A 14701-nucleotide genomic window follows, 5' to 3' on the forward strand; every position below is an offset into this window, starting at 1 on the left:
TATAGTATGTGGAATCTAGACAAGGCAATTTTGCGGGCCAATTTCATTATGAATACTCTACAAAAGCTTTATAATAGAAGACTCGCATTTTTTCAAAATCAAAATATACTTTATTCAAGTGGGCTTTTACAAGCACTTATGAATCGTCATTTAACAAACTATATAAAGTAAAGCTACCACGGAAACGGTTCGGAATGTAGATTCTACCGAGAAGAACCAGCAAGAAACTAAATAGTTACTCTTTTTCAACATCTAAAAATACAGTCATGTTAGTTAAATACAATTATATATGTATGTTATGTCTCCTGCCTGGAAGTCAACAAGCATTAACTACACGCTTTTTTATCATCTATATAATCTTGTATCGCATAATATCATCTTTACCAATGTATTTTTTTACAAATGACTTGAATCTATGAAACGACAAAGTTAAAAATGTCAGCAATATGATATATATATTTCAGTTTTTTTTTTTTTTTTTTAATGTAGTATACAATCGGTTTTTTTATATTTAGGTGGGCGGACGAGCGAATGAGCCATTGGATGGTAAGTGAACACCACCGCCTATAATCATTAGCGCTGTAAGAAATATTAACTATTCCTTATATCGCCAAATGCGCCACCAACCTTGGGTATTGTGATTTATATACCTGTATTTATACCGATCGTCCTTCAAACATCAACGCAGTAATACTAAGTATTGCTTGGCTATAGAATATATGATGATTGAGTACCTACTCAGACAGGTCACGAAGCTCTACCAGTTTACTCGACTGTTTAAATAGGCTTAATCATAAACTTATTCACTCGCATGAGACTGACTAAATATGTACAATTTTAATATGGATTTTGATTTAAATTTCTGAGTACATTTTAATATAATGTAAGTCTTGATCGCAATGTGATTTCTTCAGGTGTGATCGAGAATGAGACGAGCAAGCCTATTAGATTCCTATTCTTCAGCTTAAAATGTAGGTATTATTGTAAGTTTTCCGTAATAAAGATATTAATAATTCATTCCGCAGCCTAGCTTTACGGATTGCGCGTGTAGTTGCATCTTGGTCGTATAATATATATCAATAGTGATCGTTTATCTTATACGTACGTGGTTGTGGTGAGTTGATAGGCCATTACTTTAGTACTTAAAGCACACACTTCTCAGTTTAAGGACCTATAAAATAAATCCCTTGCGATTTTTTTGTAATTTCAGGGAACTGATTTTCAAGGACGTGGATCGGATCGGTTCCTCTGTCGATATTCTAACTTTCCACTAGACAATAAACAGTGCTTCTTTTTTTAGTTTATATTATATTAATTTGCACTTAATCGTATCTTTAAAAATTCGAATACATAGTTAAGAAATTTATGATTTTTTAAAATATATTCGTATGCAATATTACAAAGGGTAACTTTAATATTATACAGGGGTGAGTTTTGTTTATTTTTCACGTCTCGCTACTTATCCAATTGAACATTCATAATTTTTAAATTAATAGTTTCAGGACGGACATAATATAAACAGTATGTTTAAATATTGCTTATTTATAGATATACATTGTTTATTATTAGGGTTGAGAGACCTCGGTCAACCCGAGCGCTTTTCAAGCGATCGTTGCTAAAACTGTAATAAGTACATTAAAACTGTACGTGTATGGTTTCTAAATCTCGAAAATATCCTTAGAAAAACCAACTAGAGCATTTACTCGTACGTGTCATAACAAATATAAGCAAAACTAGATATATATTTTTTTATGTTATAGGTTGGCGGACGAGTACGTGGGCCACCTGATGGTACGTGGTCACGCTTCAAACCAGAACACAACAATACTGAGTACTGTTGTTTGGCGGGAGAATATTTGATGAGTGGGTGGTGCCTACCCAGATGGGCTTGCACAAAGCTTTACCACTAAGATAATTATAGATTTATACATATTAAACTTAAGTGTAATCATCCCATCAAAACATATGAGATTAGTGGGGAGGGCTCTCAGCTTCTGTGATGTGAGGAATATATTTAGTTTCTGTTAGCGTCAATGTCAATGGGCGGTAGTTATCACTTACCATCAGGTGGTCCACTTGCCCATTCGCCTTACCATTACATAATTGTTTTTTTAATTATTGTCGGTTAGACTACGTGATAACCAGCCTGAAGGGATCGAGCTTAAATAAATAAATAATATTAATGTCTACTCTAACGCGCTGAATATATTGTCAGATTTAATAACCAATTTATATCTTTTTTTTTTCATAATGTTGCAATATACTTTATGGTACAATAACAAGTCTATAAATATAATTAAATTGTAAGAAGTTCACGCGCATTAATATGTTTATTGTAATATATTTTCCTTATATTTATTATTGATTCAGAAGCCAAATATATATATATTTTTTCTATACCGTATGCAACTATATTTGATACCATCTATGGTATAGGTCCAGTTTATACATAAGCGGGATAACCAACCACAGAGGTAGGCCAAAAATAGGGAAATAAGGTTTTAAAATATATTCTTAATGAAGATAAATATTACTTCTATTTGAATATGGTGTTTGCATAGCTACGCAATATAGGAAAATATATCGTTATTCTGAATATCATTCCTTTGTTGTAGAAAACATTTACTTAAGCAAGTTAGAAAAAGGTAAAGGGGCTATGAGACGCGCATTGTCTAAGGACTAATCCTACCCTCTGACCAAGAATAACTGATCATTTGAATCAATACATATGTACTTCAAATTTCGAGAAAAACAGAAAAACTGGATTGACCAAAAATCACCCGGAAACTATACAAATATTAAAATAATAATATACTAAATTGTTTTATTACCGTTATTATTGTTATGTATTTTTTTTCATATGTAATATTTTTCCTTTCGTTTTCCTGTAATTTATGGGAACGATTGCATGAGAAGGGACGGAAGCATGTAACAGGAAGTTAGGACAGCGCGCTCTATTTGATTTGACCAATGAGGTGAGATGTCAGAAGTTACACATTTCATGCGACTATTGTAACTCGTGAATATATTATTCCCCTTATTATGCGATTTATTGAATAATTTGCTTTTGATAATTATTAGATGTCTGTTTTTATATCTTTTATTTACAGTGAATTTTCGTGTTTATATTTAATCTCGTTCTCAATGGTTAAGGCCAACAATGTGAGGAAAGTTGTATTTGATTGATGAAAATCTGAGATTTTGGTCGCTCAATCCGCGTTGAAATAATTCGAAATCTAGAGTAGAAATGAGAGATTTAAGCCTAGCAATAGGGTATCTACAGAGTGTTAGTTATTACTTTATCCACGATATTTTCTTTAACTATTATTTTGCGAAGCCTAGATATATAGGTAGCTCAGTACACCTTGTATTTATATTGATTGAACTGACTCTGACTCATTGTATTTCCATAATTATTCATAGCACTACCGTTTTGGAATTAGCGTATGAATGAAACAAAAGTTATTAAACTTCTGAATACAAATGTTTTTTGACAAAAGAAAATGTTCGAACCTGTTCAAATATTGAAGTAAGTCTTTAAGAAATTAATATCTTGACGTAAAAATTATATTATTCGATGTGAACATAGTATAAGTATTGATTTATAAGTACACTATATATTTCGAGTATATTCCGTTGTTATCTATTCATGTCACGACGTTTATGTTTATTTAACTATAGAATATAATATCGTCGCCACTAAAAAAACAAGATTGGTTAATTTGTTTTTCGTTAACTTCGACACAATATTTGTAATATGGCGTATACTATACAATTGTAAAATTTATAAGAAAAATTTTAACAAAAAATAAACCGACTTTAAAAAAAAACAAATTAATATGCAAGAAAAAGGTAAAAAAAAAATTGCGTATTCTTCTACAGCTTAATAATCAATTTACTTTTACTACTCATCAATATGTAGGTATATATTTGCTAGGTATATTGTAATTTCATCCTCACCGATTTTGGCTAGGGCAGCCAATATCAAGGGAGACGTGCCAACTACGCAGGACATACTTATTTAGGACGGGACGGTGCGCTAACACAGGTGCAATCTATGGGATGACAAATCCAACGCAACCGGATAGAGCTCAGACGCTTACTTCCAGACTCCGGGGTGTTATTTTTCATCGGAAAACTTTATATCGGCCAGACTAATAGTTTGAACCAGCAGGATCCTCGGTTTTATATCTAACCACTAGACTAACAAGTTCGTCAACACACATGACATTATAAAAATATTACAACATTAATGGTATCCCACTAGAAGCAAAAAATATAATTCTAAATAAAGGCTCATAGAAATTGCAGCTTGATACATTTTAAAGAATATAATTCTCTGATCAAGAATAGATATAACGTTATATCATTTATTAAATTAATTTAATAATTAATTTAATAAATGATATAAATTAAATGAGATTAATATAATATCTTATATATAATAAAAACATTTTTATCAAGCAAGAATCAAATCAAAATACTTTTTATTGTATACCATATATATATAAACACATACATACTTATATTCAAGAAAGATGCACAAGAGCCGGCTAGTATTTAATTATATAAAATTCTTCACTATTAATTAATTTTCTTCTTCAAGGTATAACGTGACTACAAATACGTAAATAATGCTTTTACATTGTCCAATAGTCGTAACAGGCATTAATAAAACTTTAAAAATATACGTTTACGTCTGACATACATGCTATAAATATGTACGTCTCTAAAACCGTTTCAAAGACAATCAACTAAAGTAACATTCATACATTTATAATAATAGTTATTGTTGTAATAAATTACATTGTAACAAAATATATACGGCTTTGTTAAAGAAGAAAAACTTAAAAATACCTTTTTCGAATTACAATCAAGAAAACTTTATAAGTAAAACGTTTTGCGATTGTTATTTAAATATTTTGAGAGGAACTGACAGTCAAATCATGGCATGAAAAATCAATTTATACACGGGTTTGTCGTGGAACGTGTTAATTTTTTAGTATTGATTTTTATTGGTAAATTAGTGTTATGACTACCTGTATTTTAGAACAGTCATTAAAATATTGGTCTACTTTACCAAACGCGATGCTCAAATATAACAGCGTCGTTTAGGAACAAGTCACGAATCCTCTAATTTTTCATTATCATTACGTCCAGATGTTTTTATTTATATAAAATGTATGTATATTATTTATGTAGATTCCTTAGAAATTAATATTCCATGAAAATTGAACGTTAATTTTTTAATTAGTTCAATACCCAAAAAACCCGGCCGAAATGAGAACCACCTTCTGTTTTGAAGTCGGCTGAGAATATAAATATCTATAAGGAAAAAAGTATACAAAGTATTATGAGAACAATTTAAAACGTCATAATTATTTGTAATTTCCTTTGATAAAACTTAATGTGACCAAAACGTGATGTTTTGAACGAGAGTGTAATTATGAAACATGCAACGTGTTTAGTTTTGATTATGTACGAGGCGTTTCATTGTAAAGAATGCTATCTGTATGTTTCAACGCTGTATGTGTTTTATTAACGTTTAATTCCATGTGATTTTTATGATACGATTTCTATCACAGAAACCATTCTACTCGTAAACTTAAATTAGTTCTTTGTTCGGTATTTGAATTCAAGTAATAGGGAGTTTACTTTTCTCTCAAAGTTCGCTGAGATATTGTTCCGACACTTCTCGTGATAGTTCACGTCTGCGACCATCGGTTTTACGTACTTACGTACGACAAGCTGTCAGAATTTCTCGACAATTTTTTGATGGCATACGTAATTGAGTCCCACTTCGTGTAAAGGAAACGCATAGGAGATAATTTTCAGCGAAAAAAAAAGATTGCCAGACTGACATATCGGGTACCAGTCAGTAATTGGTTATAACAGCCCATAGACATTAGCACCGTAAAAAAAAAAAAACTATTCCTTACATTTCCAGCGCGGCCACCAATCTTCGTAACTGAGGTTTTATATCCCTGGTGCCTTTAGTTACACTGACTCACTTACCCTTCAAACTGGAACGCTTCCATATTTAGTATTGCTTATTGGCGGTAGAATTTATACAGGGTTATTGGTAATTCGACGTATGCCCGTTAGGAGGTGATTGTGGTGACTATTTGCAATAATTTTAACCCCCATATGCATGCAAAAGTGAACCATTTTTGAGTTATCGCGTTTTTTAGATTTTTTCAAAATAAGTCAAAAATGCAACTTCAAAAATTTATTAAAAAAAAGTATCAAATAAAATCTATTTTTATATTATGCATATGTATGTTCACTTTTGCATCATGCATATGGGGCTTAAAATTATCGCAAATAGTCACCCCTATCACCTCCTAACGGGAATACGTCGAATTACCAACAACCATGTGTATAAAGCTTGTTTTATTTGTCTGAATATAGTCCCTATGACGTCATGAAACAAAATAAGAAAAGAGCGTTCTCCTTCCTTAAAGGCCGGCAACGCATCTGCAAGCCCCCCGGTGTTGCAGATGTCCATGGGCGGTGTTAGTCTCTTTCCATTAGGTGAGCCTCATGCTCGTTTGCCACCTATAACATAAAAAAAAAATTGAGGTGATGATAAAAAAATATATATCAATAATTATAAGTATATAGCTCGATGTATCTGTTAATGCAATATTTATATCCTATTATTTTGAAAAAAATGTAAATGTACCGTCTCCACCACTATGTTAAGACATACAATTAATTCGATATAATTCATTTGTCATCTTAGAAAGATAAAAGCTATTAATAAAAACAAGTGGGTGCCTTCTCAAAGTCAAACAAAACTATTGACTTGATAAAAAGATAATAAAGTACTAATATTTACATAAAACTAAAAGTAAAGTCCCTGTAGTGGACGCAAACTATTGTTTAGAGAAGGTCCAGCTTGGTCCATCAGGCTGCTCCAACATGGATTCCTGATACACATTTGCAGATTTTCACTCGACACATCCAATGGTTCTCTAAATTTTTCCATAACCGCCAAGTATTACATGGATTATAAACATTTAAGTACACAAAACGCTTATAATCAAATACATTAACAAGAAGATTCATTTAATTGTTGGTTGCGGTCCGAGCCCAGGTATTTAACTCTGTCGGAAATATTTGACCGAAAATAAACCCTCTCCATACGATTTATATACAAAGAAACATATCAATCTAGAATTGACCAATTTTTTACTAAAAGAGATGATATTTAAAGTGCTTTTCTATAAAATATAATAATGACAGATTACTTAACCGTCGTTTAAATCTTTACCAATGTTTTTTTTTTTTTCGTTATTAATAATTAATATTATGATATTAAATATATAACGACCTTCACCTAGAATTTGATCAAATAGATGCTTAAACTTTATGTCATAAGTATTATTTTATTAATTGTATGAAGACAATGGATAGGTTTTTTTGAGATAATTGCTTTTAAGTAGGTTATATTGTAGCATTATATTTAGTTAAAACAACTATTTTGTAATATGTATGTCAATGGAAATAAGAATTATTTTCGCGCAATATATATACAAGACTTGATAGATCAGACTGCACTTGTTTGTGTCCTTTAAAAAATGTTAACACCGTTTCGAAATATTTTGGACTTTAAGTGGTAGTAGTTAGGTACAAAATGATTTGTAAGGTTAAGTTTTGACACAACTCAAGCGCATGTCAGTATTTCGTTTGTCAAGTCAGTCAGCTCTCAAATGTAGTGACATTCGCACTGTTTATATTTTTTTATTATTTCGCGCGCATAAAATAACGCGAGTGTTTTTTTTTTTTTATTCGAAGGTACGTAATTTTAGTATAAGTTCCTCTTAATTTAAATATTAATGATTTTTTTTTAAATGTGAAAGTTTGAAAATTCATGACTTCGTATTTTATTGATAAATTAACAAATTTTAAATAACACGATTATTTCAAATTAAATTTCAAATGCATATTAAATGGTGTTTAAAGGTAAATATCTAGAGCATCTACAAGTAATCGAAGTTCATAGCTTTTGAACGACATCATTTCAAGTGCCGCAGTCAGTACTTCAGTTTCAAATACTTAGTATCATTGGAATATAATTAATTAAGCAGCTGTAAGATTACTTGAGACAGATCTAAGTAACCGTTAAATTGGACTTAACTTTAGAGTCTATTTTAGTATTTGTTACATAGCAATAATTATTTAAATGAGGCTATTGAATGAAATAAAATTCTCACTAATATTAATTTATAGAAACAGTTTTTAATAATTTAACTGTGAGGTTTTGTTCGCTTAATTTTACCCTACTTCAAAAAGGGGGGAGTTTGTCAATTGGATAGTTCTTCGTATATACGTTACGTGCAATATTTACCGTTTTTGATGATCATATTCATGTGTATCAATCATCATCTATTTATCATCATAATATCAATAATCAAAGAAAAAAACATCCACCAATAAGGGTTTAAACCATTAATCGCTTCTCTGACAACCTTTGATTCAAAAGCGGCGGCTTAGTTAATAGGCCTATCCATATTTCGCGCTCCCTTTCCTGCAAGACAGAGTTACAACTTCTTGAAATATACTATTATATTCATAACAGAAATAAGTATGTCATTTTGTTGGATATCATCACGGCGTGTCTAAACATGACAGCTTAATATTTATTATAATATAATTTGAATGTTATACTTATAATACATATACACTCGTTTAAGTGAAAAAGATACTGTTTAAATATTTTAGCTATGTGCGGTTAACCCTCGAAACTGGAATCGAGCGGATTTTAGGGATTTTAAGTTAAGCAAGTGGTAAATGAATGAAATGGTTGGAATATGAAGTTCATGATGTTTTAAATATAGAAATGTTAAAATTGGTGTTTATACTTTTGCATTTTCTAATAAAACTGGACGTGTCAGCGTTTTTGGTAATTCATAATGAACTACATCTTCTGAAGAACAAAAGAAGGTCTTATTCAAGTGAAATTCTGTTACATTAGTGTTTTTGGAAATTTTTAGGTACTATTTATTAAGAATACCAACTTTCGTGGAGTTATCCATAAGGGTTGCAGAATTTTATAAAATTTTAAAGTCATTTTCCTTGTGAAGATCATGAAATTAATTAATCCTTATATATTTAATTGGAACGAATTATTCGCCGTGACTAAATCGTAATAAAGAAGGCCGAAGATTTTATCCGAAAAGCTTACATCTGAGGAATGTCAGATGGTTCCTGAATGTTATGACGGAATCCCATCGGCCGTACGGTTAGTTGTAATATTACAAATTCTCAAACTAAAGTTAACTACTCAACATAGTATTGCAGCAATTAAATCTTGATGACAGCGTACTATATTCTGATATCGATTAGAAATTTATAGTTAAATTATCAGACTGTATATGCCCGATGTGCTTGGCTAATGCTTCCCTTTTTGAGGATAAGGTGTAGATGTCATTCTACCGCGCTGCTTTAGTGCAGGTTATATGATTACTTCACAATGATCACACCTGAGCTCGAGATGTTTGCTTGTGTTTAATTTTAAAATTATTAAATTGAAATTTAATCTTCGATCCGAGATTCACTTTTTCTAAAACAACAAAATCATATCAAATTCAGAGTTTTCAGTGTATGTATAATATCTGTAAGATGTTTATAGTACCTATTCGGTAACTCTTCCTTAACTTATTCGTCTTACGCTAGATAACTTGTGATATTTGTTTTGAGTACAAACAACTATATATTAAGTTCTGAATTTAATACTCGGCCTTACATTGTTTCATATGCATGAAGTTCTCTTTGAGATACGAGAAACGCTCTAACTAACTGTCTGTCTCGTAGTTTGCAGTCGAAAATAGTGACTATGTTAAGTCTTTATTCTGCTGTTATCGTGCTGTAATTGACCGACTTTATAAAAACGATATTTTGATGTCAAATAGTTGGCAGACTGGGAAAGGTGCAACTCGATGGTAAGTGGTCACCACTGCCCATAGATATTGGTACTGTAAGAAATATTGATCATTCAATATAAATATTAGTTTAAATTAAAAAAAAAAAGAAACGAGATGTTTAAATAAACACTTGAATAAAAACGAAATGTCTCGTATGATTAATTTTCACAGAACGGGTGAACAAATCAATTGGTGAGTGAGTGTTTATATTTCGTTGGTGAAAAAGCAGCACCTGATAAAGTCACAATATTCATATACAACAATCATTTATATTTAAAACGAGCTGGTCCCGCGACTTCGGGCGCGTTTGAATTTAATAAAAAAGCGTGACTTTATTATTATTTTACATATAATTCTAAAATAAAAGTAGCCTCAGTTAGTCCTTATTACATCAGCTATCTGCCAGTGAAAGTCCCGTCAAAATCGGTCCAGCCGTTCCAGAGATTAGCCGGAACAAACAGACAGACAGACAGACAGACAAAAATTGTAAAAATGTTATTTTGGTATATGTACCGTGTATACATACATATGCATTTAGTAAAACGCGGTTATTTTAATATTACAAACGGACACTCCAATTTTATTATACGTATAGATGAAACTTTCTGCATATATTTTTTAATTTGACAAGTAAATGTAAACATAATCACTATAACATCATTTTTGTTACTGAAATCATTCTTTGGCTTACTAAACGTGGTTTTTTTAACGTGGCATTATTATTGGCTGAACAGGATTATATTCGAATAAACATGTATTATTATAAGAGTCTAGATAACCTGTGCATTCGTGGCCTGGCCTAGCGTTATATCTAGCCACAGGCAAAATCAACCGACAATTGCGGGTTAGACCTGGAAACATTGACACGTGCCGTGTGATATTTTCCAATATGTGTTTCCTAAGCTGACTCTTTTAGAATTAGCGCTATGCTGGTCTCCGCACTATTGCCGGACATAACAGAATTTTTATCTTACGTTTACTTTTTACTTTACTATAAAAACAAGTTTTTTTTTTATGATATCAGTAGGCGGACGAGCAAATAGGTCACCTGATGGTAAGTGGTCACTACTGCCCATAGACAATGGGCAGACGCTGTAAGAAATATTAACCATTCCTTACATCACCAATGCGCCACCAACCTCGGGAACCAAGATGTTATATCCCTTGTACCTTGTAGTTACACTGGCTCACTCACCCTTCAAACCGGGACACAACAATACTGGGTACTGCTGTTTGGCGGTAGAATATCTGATGAGTGGGTGGTACCTACCCAGACGGGCTTGCACAAAGCCCTACCGATTAAAATATTTTTATTATTAAATAAGAATCGTTTAAACCTTAAATAAGTATACATAAATTAGATAGTTTATATAATAGTTACATATAATGGTTAAGTTAGCAACATATTCTTCTCGAATCGCAATTCTGATTATCTGGGCGACAAACGAACCAGCTCTCTGTTGCCAGAGGCGGTAATATGACCTCCGTCAAGTGAACGTGTAAAAAGACGAGGGTCATATACATAGAAATGTTTTTTGTTTTTTCAACAGCAAACAGCAAATGTATAATAATTTAGAAATAGAGATGAAAATTTGCACCGATTGCGCACTTCAATATTTTTGTTCGGGGTTTTAGTTCCAGGGTTTGGTTTCCCTGGTATTAGACGGAGACCAATGCGTCAACATATATGATACTACATTAAAACTCGTACCCTGTCCTTAGAAAAAAGTGTAGGTAAATATTGCTATCATCACGACTAGTATAAGAAGGATCAACAAACAAGGGTGAAGTGAAAAACCCTACAGAGGTTATTCTAGTGTGCGGAATGTTTCCTAACAAGTGTTCAAGAAACTTGACCTTGGATGACCTCATTTTTCTTTTCTGTACCTTTGCGAGCGATAACATTTATTTATCGTTGTAATTACAAACGACAAACGCTAGGCCTTGAAAAAAGGAATATTTTAATATGACGTGCTAGTTGACACATTTAGTATCGAAATATATAAATTATCAGTTATTATAGTTTATATATTTTAAGGACCAACCCAACGTTCTTTTAGGACACTTTCTGCCTCGCACAACCACTCTGTGGAACCAGCTTTCGCCGGCGGTTTTTCCGAACCGATACGACTTAGGAACCTTCAAGAAAAGAGCGTACTCTTTCCTGAAAGGCCGGCAACGCACCTGCAAGCCCCCCGGTGTTGCAGATGTCCATGGGCGGTGGTAGTCACTTTCCATCAGGTGAGCCTCCTGCTCGTTTGCCACCGCTAACATAAAAAAAAAAAAAACGTAAAATGTCTCTCACGAAATGCTTCCATATGGAAAGTCAGTAACAATTTATATACGTAATACAATTATACTCGTTACTTTAATCGTTTTAAGAATTCCCTTATTCTCATTTAACTTACATTAACAATTAAATTCTTAACGAACTTGTTCTTTTTTTTGACATCGTGAAGACCAGAAGTATCGTGTAAAATGCATTCAAGTTTTCAGGGCATTGACCTCATGCACGTTAAGTTAGCATAAACATGTTGAAATAAATAACGCTATGCTTATTTTATAAGTAATGATATCATTAATGTCATGAAAACTGTTACTATTTACGTAGATGGTTGAATGAATGATGGTCAAATCCAGACAAGCACCACTGATTTTTGTGTGCTTCATAATAAATAATGCACGTGTTTGGCAGTAAAAGAAATCGACGCGCAAGTCTGCACATATTTAACTAAATGCTGACATATTTGGATCCACCAACTCACACTGGAATGGAAGGGTAGAACAAGCTTCGAAAGTAAATGAAATATGCTTTAAACATATACATTATGCAAACATCAATTTTTGAAGTCTTTCAAAAGGGTTAATTATGGTAAATACAGTCGCAATATCATAAATTTCAACGAATTAAAATTTTAACTAAGTATCAAAAGAGTTTTATTTAGTACGAGTAAATAATCATGAATACGTGTGATTGACTTCATTTTATGATCTTATCGATGTTATAAACGCGAAAGTTTTAATGTACGGATCACGCTAGAACGGCTGAACGGATTCGAATGAAATTTATCACAGAGTTAGATCATAGTTTGAAATCGCACATTGGGTATTTTTTATTCTTAATACCAGCACCAAACCCCCAACAAATCAGTATCGACTGAAATTACGTCATTAGTTATGTCTTATAGAATGTTCAACTTAAGTGTTTTTTGTCACAATTTTTTATTTCGTGTGAAATATAACGAGCATGTTTTCGTTATACTTCACTTTTTATCTGAAAAAGATTATATTTCGAATGTTTGTAACATTTCATTCGTATTCTTATTTACTCTTAAACTTGAGATATAGGCGAGATAGTGAAGTGTTCACCGTTTCTGATCTCAGATTCAATTGATTAGCTTAAGATAACGTCCAAGGCTACTTGAATACTACTTGAATAAAGTAACAGCTGTTATCCACCCGCTTTACGTTGCAAAAATGACAATACCTTATGATTATAGGTTATTTATATGATTATTATATCAACGGACGATTCTGCGTCAATTTGTTATAGTCGTACTATAACCGATACGTTCAGTAGTTTTATACGTCAGCACCAGGAAAAAGAGTCATGAAAGATTTTGACCTCATTATAAGCAATTAAAAATAAACATCCTTATTTTTAACCTCTGTGTTATTATTAAGTATTTGATTTATTTCTGTCTCGATTTGAGCCTTAGCCCAGAAGCGGGGATTAAAATTATATATATATATATTAAATAACGAAATATAGCCTACATATATCCATCGCTCTATTTTTATTTTTATTCTATTTTTTAAACTACAAAAATTTAAAAATAATTTTTTATAAACTACAAAAAAAGATAAACAAACCTTATATTTACCTATTTCATATGATTTACTATGATCAAGTACCAATGATATTGTATCAAATGAGGGCTGAGGGGAGGTCTGGTGACCTGATGTACAGGATTTATCTTTTTATGTTCTCTCTCTTCCCTTTTTTAGGTTTTCTCCGCAGACGTATGATAATATATGTACCTAGCTGATTAGATTTACCTACTGTATCGAGAAATATATAATTATATAAATATATTCATTCATTCATTTAACTAAAATGAAAATATTAATATAAATAATTCGAATTTAAGTACATAGTTATAGCAATAGTTGGCACTTTCGAACGTCATAGTACGAAATTAAATGAAATAATAGCTTCCACCAGTGTAAGATGATTCCTCTGAAATTATTTCTCAAGAACATAACTACAGTTACTCTTTTAAAAAAATATAAATTCCATACAATAAAATGCAAATGTATTGTATGCAAATTCTGCCAAAACCAAATACATATTGTGTACATTTATTTTATTGTTATCATAAATTATGACGTAACTATAGGTATTCCTTGATAAAAACATGCCAAGGGAGTCTCGTGCTCAAAGATTATAAATAAATACTAAGTGTCTATTTAAATGTAAAAAAAGATATTTCAGTTTTAAATCATTTTTTTATAATATTGGATGGATTCTAAAATATTCCTTATTCAAAGATACTATTATTAACATCATTATATTAAAACGAAAATAACAATGATAAATGCTTTTACAAATGTTTGATGAAAAAACTAAATAAAAGTTCATATGATATCTTATGAAACGATATGAACTTCGTGAAGTTTCGTAACCAAGATGTATTAGTTTTTAATTAACTCCTATTTTAGTCGGATTATATTTTTAATTTTATATTTTTTTGTTTATTTCGATCAAAAAA

The 14701-nt window shown here is 31.5% G+C and overlaps 1 protein-coding gene across 2 annotated transcripts in view; it reads left to right on the forward strand.

Moving 5' to 3' along the window:
* LOC113395457 (proton-coupled amino acid transporter-like protein CG1139) overlaps positions 1–14701 on the forward strand; it is a 225368-nt gene that overhangs the window by 182643 nt on the left and 28024 nt on the right. Inside the window, exon 1 of one of the 2 annotated variants that reach the window (XM_064217567.1) lies at positions 7688–7804. The exons of the other annotated variant lie outside the window; for it this stretch is intronic. The gene's annotated coding sequence lies outside the window, so the exon portion shown is untranslated. Of the gene's footprint in view, positions 1–7687; positions 7805–14701 lie in introns of those variants that run through there. 2 annotated transcript variants of the gene reach the window in all.

Source organism: Vanessa tameamea, chromosome 3 (assembly GCF_037043105.1).
Source record: "Vanessa tameamea isolate UH-Manoa-2023 chromosome 3, ilVanTame1 primary haplotype, whole genome shotgun sequence".
In the NCBI taxonomy this organism is placed as follows: domain Eukaryota; kingdom Metazoa; phylum Arthropoda; class Insecta; order Lepidoptera; family Nymphalidae; genus Vanessa; species Vanessa tameamea.